The sequence below is a fragment of the Sarcophilus harrisii genome, chromosome 2 (assembly GCF_902635505.1).
Source record: "Sarcophilus harrisii chromosome 2, mSarHar1.11, whole genome shotgun sequence".
In the NCBI taxonomy this organism is placed as follows: Eukaryota; Metazoa; Chordata; class Mammalia; order Dasyuromorphia; family Dasyuridae; genus Sarcophilus; species Sarcophilus harrisii.
In genome coordinates, this window is record NC_045427.1 from 288,585,381 (window position 1) to 288,598,726 (window position 13,346).

Here is a 13,346-nt window from a genome sequence, read left to right on the forward strand (position 1 = left end):
TTTCTATATTTTTCTCTCTGTGTTTTTCCCTTTGTTTTTGAGTCAGTCTATTGTTCTCTTTACTACTGTGTTTGCCCATTTCTATCTCTTTGAGATTTTGTTAGTGCATAGACACTAGTGGACCAGTCTTTCTCTGTTACTGTAATTTGATTGTCTTTCTCTGCCTTTTCTCTCCCTATCCTTTTATATTGCCTGTATACCCGAGTTCCTATCTCTGACTCTTCCTCCTTTTTTAAAATACACTCTCTCTCTCTCTCTCTCTCTCTCTCTCTCTCTCTCTCCTCCCTCCCTTCCTCTCTCTTTCTCTCTCCTCTCTCCCCCCTCTCTCTTTCTCTCTCTCTTTCTCTCTTCTCCTTCCCTCCCTCCCTCCCTCTCTCTCTCTGTCTGTCTCTGTCTCTATCTCTGTCTCTCTGTCTCTCCTCCTTTCCTCCCTCCCTTCATCTCTCTCTGCATGTATCTGTCTCTGTCTGTCTGTCTGTCTATCTCTCCTACTTTCCTCCATCCCTCCCTCCCTCTCTCTCTGTCTGTCTCTCAGTCTCTTTCTCTCTGTTTCTGTCTCTCTGTCTCTATCTCTGTCTGTCTCTCTCTCTCTCTCTCTCTGTCTCTGTTTCTTTCTCTCTCTCTGTCTCTCACTCTCACTCTGATTCTGTCTTTTTTTTTTATTTCTCCAAAGTATACCCAATTTATTCCAATATATAAGATTATGGGCTCAGAGGTCTCTCAGCCAATTACTAGCCATGTTTACCTCTGTGCAGAGTGGTTGTTGTTTTTCATTCTCAAAGAGGACCAAAATGACATCACTATATTAGAGTCAAGTTGCATTGTGTCTGACTGTGGCTGATCAGACCAATATGAGTTCAGAGTGCTGCCACATGTTGGACACAAATAGTCTGTACTAACACTTAGGGTAGTTTCTCTAACTTTGTGCATCTCACATTTCTTTTGGGTTAAGTCGATTCTGCTTTGCTCAAGGAACACAGCCCCTTCTCCGATGAGGGCACTCCATGCTAGGTGGTCCTGTGCCAGTGTTTCCCTTGTCATGCAATTGATTCTCAAGTTCTTAAGAAAGACCTTGAGAGTGCCTTTGCATCATTTTTTCTGACCACCTTGGGAGTACTTGCCCTATGTGAGTTCTCCATAAAATAATTTCTTTTTGTGGCAAGCATGCATTTGGCATTCAAATAATGAGAGCAGCATAGGAGAGCTGTGCTCTCTGCAGCAGAGCTGGAACTCTTGGCAGTTTAGTTTGAGAAAGGGCTTCGGTGTCTGATATCTCATCCTGCCAGGCAGTCTTCAGAATCTTCCTAAGACAATTTAAATGGGAAGTGATTCAGTTTCCTGGCATGGCATTGGTACACTGTCCAGGTTTCCCAGGCAGACAATAGTGAAGTCTGCACAACGGCTCTGTAGACCTTCAATTTGGTGGTCAGTCTAATACCTCTCCTCTCCCACACTGACTGACCACCAAACTAAAGATCTTCCGAGCTGTTGTGCAGACTTCACTGTTGTATGGATGGTATACTTTCCTTTGGAGCCTCCAAAACACTGAGCTAATAGCTCTGGCAATGTGTGTGTCAATCTCATTATCAATGGGGACATCCCTGGAAAGTATATTGCCAAGGTAAGAGAACTTATTCACCATTTACCCTAACTGATGGTTCCACATATATGTGGTATGGTATTGGCCGATGGAGGACCTGTGTTTTCCCAGTGTTAATTGTTAGGACAAAATTGGCCCAAGCACTAGAGAATCAATCCAGACTTTGTTCGCATCTCAGCTTTGGAGGCTGCATTGAGTGCAACATCATGCACTACACTCCCTCCCTTTCAGTTTTGGCTTGTAGCTTTTTCAAGCTGAACAATTTCCCATCAGTGTAGTAGCTGACTCTGATTCCACATTTGTCCATATTGAAGGCATTTGCCAACATGGCTGAAAGCATCAGGCTAAAAAACATGGGAGCAGTCACACAGCCTTGTTTCACTCCACTGGTGATTGCGAAAGCTCAAGACCATTGTCCATTGTCCAGAGCTCGGACAAGCATGTTATCATGAAATTGATGTAGTATATTGATGACCTTCTCTGGGCAACCAGATTTTGACATAATTTTCCATAAGCCCTGGAGACTGACAGTATCAAAGGCCTTGGTCAGATCTACAAATATTGGATACGGACCTTTTTTCTGCACCAGGAATTTTTCCTGGAATTGTCGGGCAGTAAACACCATATCAACTGTTCTTTGGCCCCCTTTGAAGGACATTTGGCAACAATGGAGCAGAAGAGGAATGGGCAACTTTTAGAGAATTGTTGTACAGCACTGCATTTGCTCCTCTGGGTTAGAACACTCGCAAACATCAAGACTAGTTTGATGAAAATGATCAGAAACTTCTGAAGCTGCTAAATGAAAAACAAGAACTTCACAGGGTGTACCAACAGGATAATTCATCCATCTCTAAGTAGATAGCATTAGATTCCATCAAAAATACAATCAAAATTTAGATAAATGCAGGATTCTTGGCTCAGTGAAAAGACAGATGAAATTTAGTTTTATGCTGATAGCAATGATCCGGAGCATTTTTATTATATATTGAAGACTATTTATGGGTCAAAGACCTATGGTGAATTTCATCTATTCAGTGTTGTTAGTTCCCTGATTAGTGAAAACGGCATGATCTTAGAGAAATGGGCTGAACATTTCCATAGTATTAGAACTGATCATCATCAATTAATGCTGAAGGTTTTGACTGTTTACCTCCTTAGCTGAAGTTCCACCTGAAGAGCAGGTTTTGGAATGCCATTAGGTTTCTTTCATGTGGTAAAGCTGTGGCTGCTGATTTTATTCCAGCTGGGATTTACAAGATGTGGAAGTACATTGGTCTTACAAAAGCTGACTGAAATTTTCCAGGAAATGTGGCAAGAGGAAGTTATGCCTCAGGAGTTTAAGAATTCCTCCATTGTCCATCTTTATAAAGATAAAGGGAATATAATGCCTTGGGACAATTACGGGGCAGTCTCTCTCTTAGTTATTGCTAGCAAGATTCTTGCCAGAGTCCTCCTTAATAGGCTGACCTTACCCTTCTGTACGCACACACAGGTCACCAGAGAGTTGTCTCTCAAGAAGACAACCCCAGACTTAGATGGAAGTGGGGTTGCAGTAATTATAGCACATGAAGCATCTTGCAAACTGTTCGATGGTACACAAATATGAATGACTATTTTCACAGTAACAGAGTTCATCGAATCATATTTTTAAAGCTGGAAAGGCTCTTCAAAGTCATCAAATACATTGCTCTCATTTTATAGATGATGAGACTGATTTAATGCTCAGTCTCGAGCGCGATTTAATGCTATAAAAAGACAAAGCAAATCAGCATTTGAATTCAGGTACCTTCTTGTGCTTTTCTTAATTCAGACTTAACTATTGAGCAACTTTCAGGAATATTTGATAGATTGTGGAAAACAGGGGAGATACCATAAGATTGGAGTACAGAGGTCTCAGTTTTCATAAAAGGGAATAGACAGAGAGTCTGTAAGTTGAAGAGACAGTCTATAAATTATAAAATAGTGACACTGACTTTAGTTCCCTATAAAACTCCAGAATGTATCATTAAAAAGTAGATTGGTGAATATCTCAAAAGGGAAGGCATGATTACAAAGAATTACCATGATGCTGTCTTCCTAAAACTCATAAGATTCACCTTTTTTACTTCCCTTCCTCCTCTCCCTCTCTCTCTCCCTCCTCCTTCCCTTCCCTCCTTCCCTCCCTCCCTCCCTCCTTCCCTCCCCCCCCCCCTCCCCCTCCCCTTCCCTCCCTCCCTCCCTCCCTCCCTCCCTTTTTTTCTCCTTCCCTCCCTTTTCTTTCCATTTTATTTCTTTTTGTTTCTGTGAATGGGGTTACTAAATTAACAGATGAAGGGACTGCTATAGATAGAGTTCAAGATTTTTGCAAAGTTTTTGATCAAATTTCTCCTATTAAGCTTGTGATGAAGATGGAGATATGTATATTAGGTGATATTATGGAATTAGATGAATTTTTAATTGGTAACATGCCCAGATTTAGAAAGAAATTGCTATTGGTTCAAGTCAGTGTTTCAAAAGGTATCCTGTGGAGCTGCCTGGAACTCTGCTTCATCATATGCTATTTAATTTTTTGGTAACTTAGAAAATGACATAGGCGATAAGCTCCTTTAATTCTCAGATGACACAAACCTGGGAGAGATAACTAACAGGATGAAAATGAGGATAGAATACACAAAGCTCTTGATAAGCCAGAACAATGGGCTAGATGTAAAATGTAAAATGTAAAATGATGAAATTTAGTAGAGATAAATGTAAAGTCTTATGCTTGGGTAGAAAAATGGTTTCACTAGAACAAGATGAGCCGGTGCTCAAGGTTCTATAAACTTTTGTTGTAGGTATGTCCTCCAAGTACATCTAGCAGCCTTTTCTTTTCTAAGCGACATATTGTTATTCTGAAGTTAACAGGTACCTTATAAAACAAAACAGCTAGAGACAGAGAGAGAAGGGAAGAGGAAGGCAGGAGAAAGAGAGAGAGACAGAGAGAGAGAGACAGAGAGAGAGAGAGAGAGAGAGAGAGAGAGAGAGAGAGAGAGAGAGAGAGAGGGAGGGAGGAGACACTAACATTTTCTTTCAAGTCTTTGAGTTTACTCCTTAGAGTTTTCAAGTTTGAGTGGAAACCTGAAAATGTGGAGGAAGATCTACCTTTATAACACAGTTATATGTGTATATTTTAGAAAATGAATGCATGATGAATTACTATTGTGTGCATGAACAGAGACTTGTGTTATGTAGGGATTCTTTTTGTGTATGAGTTATACAATAATGCCATTTGAGCTTCTTCTAACCTTCCAGCTCTATGCTTTTATGACTGTCTGAAACAGGAACCTCACAAGATCATGGAGAACGTAGCTTCTCGTTGCTATTTCATAGAAAGTCAGCAGGGATTTTTTTTTAATCAAGCTTTTATTCTCAAAATGAATGAATGCAGGATAATAGTTGTAGCCATCTTTCTCCTTACTGATTGCCTCATCTTCTAAAACCTTTCTTAAAGATCTGCCAGTGAAACTGATCAAATGTAATGAGAAATTTAATTGCAAGATATTTATTTTTGTAAGAGTTTTATTTTTCTCTTTGTGTTGAGCAGTTAAGGGCTTAAGTAATCCTGAGTGCTTTGAGAGGGTATGATTTGTATGAATATAAAAAGAGTGAATGTCTGAGGGATAAAAACTGAAGGGGATGCAGAATGGTTATTAATGTTTTCTGTAAAGCTTTCAAGCTCATTTATTCATTCACTCATTAAATAAACCTTTACTGCAAATCCAAAGCTGATTGATCTTGGAAGCAAATGACATTAACAGGTAATATGGTACAGCAGAAAGAGAGCCAAATTTTGGGTCATTTGGCTGGTGTCTGAATCTAAGTTCTTAGAGGACCATAGGCAAGTTACTTAATCTTCCTGGACCTCAGTTTCCTCATTTACGAGATGAGACAATTGAATGAATTGGCCTTGAAGGTCCTCTTTAGCTCCAAATCTAAATTGGCTGAATTTACATTTAGAGATAGATGTAAACTCTTATGCTTGAGTGCAAAAAACCCAGTTTTACCAGAACAAGATGAGTCAGTGCTCAAGGTTCCATTAGCTTCTGTTGTAGGTATGTTACTCTGACTTAGGGTTAGCTCACTGAGGCTGCCCTAAATAAGCCCATTTTAGCCTAATTTCACTCTCAAAATTTCATGATGGTAAGGAAGGCAAGTTGAGCTAGTTTATTTTACTTCAGAACTCTAACTCCTGTAGAAGTTAAGTCTAGTGACTATTTAGGTGTGGATACTTTCCTCCCCCCGCCCCCACCACACACACATAGAAGGATTATAGGAAATACAAAATTCTCATTTAATTATAAGCTTTCATCAAATTTGTTAACCTGTCAATGATCTCTAAAGGAGAGACCCTTTACCAGCATGAAGGGAATCTGGTCTAAATTTTGCTGGAAAGTTTTGTTTTTACACTCCCAATATACTTTTCTAAGCATCTGTTAGCTCACGTACTTCAACCACTGACACACTTAGCTGAAGATTGTATTAGATTCTTCTTTTCTCCACCTAAAAATCCCTAGAGTAACTTCCTTGAATGCAATCTGACTGGTAAAGTGGCCCTCAGAGCACAGCCTTGTATGCCATATGGTCTGGGAAATAAATCAGTTTTTCTACTCAAAGCCAATGTAACATCCCCACAAAAGAAACTTTATCTTTTTCATCCCATCCATCATCTCTCCAGCTCTACTTCATCCCTCCCACCCTGGGAAACCGTTCCCACTTACCATGTGGGTAAAATCTCCACTGTATTTCTGTCTGCCATGGTGATGGATCTTTTGCTAACAAATCAGCCTGCTTGGCAAAGCTGCTGTTTTTAAATTCTTCCTTTGATGGAAGGTTGGGTTCTACAGTAAATCATTGCTGGGGTTTAGTCAGAGAGCAGATGAAGGGAAGGATGAGAAGGTTTTGGCTTCCAGGAATATGTCTTATTGAAAAGATTCCAGCCTTCTCTTTTTTTCCACTCCCACCAGCTCCCTAGCCAACTCTTTTCTGTAGGTGAGATGTCAGATGTTGGCACAAAGTTTATGGTGGAATTAGAACTAGAGTAGGGTTACACTTTATTTGTTCCTTCCTATCCTTCTATTCTCTCTCTCTAAAGAATCCAGTGCAGTAAATCTGAAATCCAGAGATCTCAATGTCTTGGTTTGGATTTACCATCGAAAATCAGAGGATCAAAGAATCATTGATTTATGGTTAGAAGACAACTCAGAGACTATTGAACCCGACCTTTCTATTTTACACATGAGGAAACTGAGAAACATGGATATGAAACAAAAGCCAGAAGTAATAAATCTGACATTTACTATTAGGTGGGATTTGAATACGGGTAGCTACATGACTACTTATATTCCTGAGTTCAAATCTAGCCTCAGACTCTTACTAGCTGTATGATACTGGGCAAATCGCGTAACCCTGTTTGCCTTACTTTATTCCTCTATAAAATGAGCTAGAGTAGGAAATGGCAAACCATTCCAGTATCTTTGCCAAGAAAACTCCATAGACAAATTCCATTTATTGACAACTAGTTGGCACCATAGTGCATAGAGTGCCCAGCCTGGCGACAGGAAAACTTATTTTCTTGAGTTCAACTCTGGCCTCAGACACTTACTTGCTATGTGATTCTGGGTAAGTTACTTAATCCTGTTTGCTTCAGTTTCCTCATCTATAAAATGAGCTGGGGAAGGAAATGGCAAATCACTCCAGTATCTTTGTCAAGAAAACCCCAAATGGGGTCACAAAGAATCGAAAACAACTTAAAAGTGACTAAATAACAAAAGCAACAACCTTTGACTCCAGAACTACTGTTCTTTGCCATGTTGCCCTTCAATTTGTTCCTTATTTGCCTAAATATGTAAAAAGAAATATAAAGATTTTAGATAAGAATTATGATTGCAACATGGAATGTTCCTTTTAGCATTTTGTTCCCCAAATTGAGCTAAGCCATAAGTAAACTGTCAGGCTTAGCACTAAAGGGCAACACTTGGAATAATATGTTGTCCCCAAAGATAGGGAATGGAAAGTAGAAGGCCTAGATCATTATCATCAGGATCCTCAAAATATTCAGACATGCAGGTATTTGCATATAGTACTTTAAAGTTTGAAACATGCTTTACATTGATCATCTCATTTGGTTCCCACAATAATACTGGGAGATTGTTGCTTAGTTATTTTAGTTTTGTCTGACTTTTCATAACCCCATTTGGGTTTGCTTGGCAAAATCATAGAGAAGTCTGCCATTTCCTGCTTAAACTCATTTTACAGATAAGGAAACTGAGGCAAACAGGATTAAGTGACTTGCCTAGTGTAGTAGGTTTCTGAGAGGTCAGCTTGCTCCAGGTCCAGCACTCTATCCACTTCACCATCTAGCTGTCCAGTTCTGGACATCTGGCAGATGTCATTATTAACACCTTTCTACAGATTAAAGCCCAGAGAAGGCTTGTTCAGGATCATAGAGCCAGGAAATGTCTGAGGTGGGATTCAAACATAGTTTTCCCTAAAGTCTGTTGCCTTTACAATGACATTTCTCTGAGTCAGTCCCTGGTTTATAGACGATATACTTCATAATTAGAACTGAATTTTTGCTCTGTGGTTCAAAACCTCTATTTAGCCCAGAGAAACATGGAGCCCAGCCCACACATATCCGACCACAAAGTCAAAAGGAAAAGTTATTGAGGACATGAAGTAAAAGGGATTAGAGTATGTCAAGCTCTTGCAGGGTCATTATTTTTGCTTTCAAACTTGTCATCTTTGTATCCTATTGTACTAATAAAAGAAGAGAATACTCGTTGACACTGATAGATAGAGCTATACATTCCATATTATTATATAAACTGCCTTATGCAACTTGATCTGATTGCTGTGGAGACACAAATTCAAACATTTCAATATCAATAACGGGCTCCTTAATCGTAACTCAACATCCATTCAAATTAAAGCACTGTAGCTCTTTTTAGTGAAAGGAGGAAAGGAAAAAAGATATTACAGTTTTTTACCAGTTGATTTATTGTTATGTGACAATATTGAGTACATTAAATTTTAATATCAGTGCTGTCACTTTAATCATAAGTCTTGGGCTGAGGGGTTCAGAAATTACTTCATTTTAAAAAGGACATTTATTGCACTGTATAGGCAGGTACATAATTCCTTCCTTTAAAAAACCCATGGGTTATTTTCTATTTGAGATGCAAAAACTTTTGATTTGTTCAGGTTCTGTCATTTAGGGGTAAAGAAAGCATGATTTATAGCTATTTTTGTCATTTAAAAAGTGGCCTGTTTATTTCTGATTCACTTTCAAACATTCAGAAATGGGAAGTTTCTTGTAGTCTCCTAAGTTCAGAATTTAGCCTCTCTAAAGCTCAGGGATAGGGAAGGGAAAATGGTTTTGAATCTCAGCCCAGATCGCAAAGGGGCCCCTGCTTGCGTTTGAAAGTGAGAACTCTCTTGAGTTAGTCTTGTGAAAAGCAGACAATTTCTGGTCCAATTTTCACTATAACCAATGCTTTTTTGGAAAATACAGCAACATGTTGATTCTTATGACAATAAATAATTCATAGAATAATTCATTTTTTAAACAAAGAAAATATCTGTGGGATATCTTTCTCTATCCCCACCATTGATTTACATAATATTTAAAACAATATTTATTTAATATTGTTATTTATTGATATTAACACAATATGTCCCAAAAGTCTTGGGAAATTTTAAGCTATCAGAGCAATAGCTAAGTGGTACATTGGATATAGGATGATTAATCTTCCTGAGTTCTAATCTGGTCTTAGATACTTATTAGCACTTATTAGTCCCTTAGCAAGTCATTTAATCCTGTTTGTCTAAGTTTCCTCATCAATAAAATGAACTGAAGAAGGAAATGGCAAAGCATTCCAGTATCTTTGCCAAGAAAATCCCAAATGGGATCATCAAAAGTTGAACATGACCAAAATAAATGAATAACAACAAAAGATATTAAACTTAAAATTGTCCCAAGATTTTTGGGAGACCTCATATTATCTTTCTATAAGACAAAACAAAAAACTTGTCAAAGAGAACAATTAGTTCACTGGTTATGATATCAGTGTCCAAGATATCAAGATAATAGTTTTTTTAAAGTCTTAATTTAAAAAAATGTACATTTTTGAATATTTCTTGAGGCCCCTGATCAGATATTCCAAGTTCATCTGTCTTCTTGGTTTATTCATCTTAACGAATGGTAGTTAATAGCTAAAGCCATTTTTTTTTGTACTTAATCTTCCAAATTTCTAAGGTTTTTGCTTCTAAGAATTGCATAAACTATTTAAAATCTATTATCATATTGCTCTTAGAAGGGCCAATCCCTTTAGTCAAAATTCTGTTGTTACAGCCATCATGCATAGTTTCATATCAATAATTTTTCATGTTAATGATTATTAATGCATATTATATGATATTTATTTTTCATATTAAAAGATATCATGAGAAAATATTTTAAAGCTGTAAGACAAGGATACACATTATTATTGTTGGTATTATTGTTGAAGATATTATTTTTGAAGTAATATTACTACATCTAATTAATTCAATAGACATTTATCAACCCTTACAATGAGTAATGCAGTTGTGCTAAGCTAGATACAAAAAGGTAAAAACAAGAGAGTATTTGCCATCAAGTATCTTAACTTTTCCGGAAGGGATATGCTAGTATGTGTAAGAGATGAGACCTAGATCCATGTCTTCTTGGTTTGGAAAATGGCTCTCTATTCACTATGCTAGTTTTATTCTTTTTTTGTGAGTATGTATAAATTAATATACATACACATGTGCATACATTTACATAGACATAGCCATTCATACAAATACACATATTTACATATACACATATTTGTAGAAGAGAACATATAGATTTGTAGTGTGAGGATCAGAGAACAATACTTAGAAGTAGTGAGCACCTAAGTTGAACCCTAAGGCAAGATAAGAATTATGACAATTGAGATGAGGAAGGATAACATTCCAGGTATGAGGAAAAGATTTTGAGAATGCACAGAATGGGAGATAAGATTAATTTATTCTACTATTCTATATTTTGGCATAGAATAGAATAATATATTTATAATTTTCTAAAATTTTCCTCAATAGGATAATGTACAATTTAGTTTGTTCATCTTATTTAACATTTATCTCAAATGCTCATGTATCTGTCATCTCACTGATAAGAAATTGTTTCCACATTGATCTTGTGGATGTTCTCTCCTATGACTCTTTTTATTTCAGCTCATACTATATGACTCCTTTCTTTCTTTTTTGAAGTTTATTATATTTTTAATTTATGAAATAAAACAAACATTTCCATAATATTTTAGATTAAAAAAAGATGATTTTACGTGAAACTGCAAATCTATTTTGTACAACTTGCTATTTCTTATAAATATTTAACAGTCATTATTTAACTTTCTTTCCTTACCTTTTTTCCCTTTCTTTCCCCAACACAGAGATGGCTAACATTATACACAATTATGAGTGTATATATCTATCTAGGTAAAATCACTCTATACACACTTCTATTTTTCCAGTTCTCTTTTCCCTGTCCTTCAATAAATTCACTATAAGGTGAACTTCCACTGAATTACAACTTAACATTATAGAGGTCTTCCTCACATTCTCCTAACATCATAAGAGTAGAAGGCTCTGTCTCTCCATCTGTCTTCATTTGCATCTGCCACAGGATGAGCCTACCTTCATTTTCTACTATCTAATTCATTAATCAAAATATTTTAGTCCTGTTTCTCAAGTCTCCTCTTTGGTTGCAACCTGTTCACACTCACCACATACTATTCTATTATCCTGGGTGATCACAATTTTTAATTTTTTGGAGACTCTTGTATCACATATTTTATTTTCATATAGTAACAACTGTAGGCTATATAATAGAAAGATATACATTATTTTGCTTTTGTGAAAAATTTTGCAATGTGTAAAGAAACTTTTGCAGTTTTCTGAAGACTATGAAGCCCACTTACTACTCTTATTCAACTCTGGTGTCAACTCGTCCAACCATACTCTTTGTCTCTAACTGATGGATGAGTTCTATGGATTATCATAGAAATGCATGTTTGCAATAGATATACTTCATCCACTTTATTTTTCCTGTATGGATGGTCAGGCCCAATTTCCTTGAATAATTTCCAGGAATCCCTGCAATGTCCTTATGTAATTATCACAATATCATCTGCAAATAGGAGCATCTGGAGTTCATCATCATGTGCAAAATGCATTGTTCTTCAAACTGGATTTTGCAATAGATTTTAACATCACAGTGGTGAGCATTTTTGATGTCTCTATGTTTTATGCCTTGCAAAATGTTTATGATTTATAGGTCATTGAGTAGAATTATTTCTATTTCTTAGGGATTTTTTTTTAAAGCAAATAAACCTATTTATTCACACTGATAGCAAAAACAAATCAAAGAAATTTTATAGATATGAGTATATCAGACAGTGCAGGGTGAATGAGTTCTCCTACTGGGAGCTAATTATCTCAGCTCAATTAAAAGAGAGAATCCCAGATCTCACACAAGGGGAAATTCTCTGAAGACTCAGTAAATGGAGGATTGGGATGTGATTGAAGTGATAGCTCTTCTTCCTATTCTTTTTTTACTCTCAGAAATTTCTGTTGGAAAATAATCTGGATTTTTGTGTCTTCTCTCTTGAAGCTAGTAGGCTTCTTTCTGCTTGTCTGGCACCAGGGCAACCCAAATTAAAATCTATGTCTCAGGCAAATCACTTTAATCTCCACTTGCCTCAGTTTCTTCTTCTGCAAAACAGGTATAATGGTATCACCTATTTTGAAGGGTTGTTTCAAGGTTGTTTCAAGTCAAAAATGACTCTGGAAGAGAGGGGCTGATGATTTTGCACAATGCTGCCTCACTTAAAACCAATTCATTTGCAAGTCATAATATCACCATTCCAATGTCATTGATTCTCTTTGAGAAAGAAGGACAAACAACAATTTTAAAGCACTCAGTACTGTGCCTGATACATACTAGGTACTTCATAAATGCTTATGTATTTCTTTTCTCTTTCCCTACAGAAGCCAGAAGACCAGTTTCTCTTCAGTCAAGTAGAGAATATCATGTAAATGGTTAGAACAACATTGTAAATTAATACTAGTAATATTTAAGGTCAGTTTATCATTAATAATTCATTATTAATATTAATTAATTATTATTAATAATATTTATTATTAATACCTAAAGCTTAAGGTCAGTTTAGAAAAGTGAGATTTAGAGAGATTTATATTGCTTTACCCTATCAAATGTAATAACTGATTTATTTATGGCTGAGGCAATTTGGGTTTAGTGACTTGGCCAGGGTCACACAAGAAGGAAATGTCAGAGACCAGATTTGAACTTGGATCCTCCTGACTTGAGGTCTGAGGCTCTATTTATTGCACCACCTAGCTACCCAGGAGAGGAACAATTTAAAGTGAACTAGCCTTGGAGTCAGGAAAATCTGTGTTTAATCTCTGTCTTTGTCAGAGAACTGTGTGATCTTGAGCAAGTCACTTAATCTCGAGTTGCCCCAGGCAATTCTCTAAGACAACAATTTGCCGAAAGCTTGCCTGTTTCATTGGTAGAGGAAATTTTTCCCTGGGAGTTTAAAATATATATACATATGTGCATATGTGAATATGGTTATATATATAGATATATATCTATATATACATACACTACACACATATATATGTATATATATATACACATATA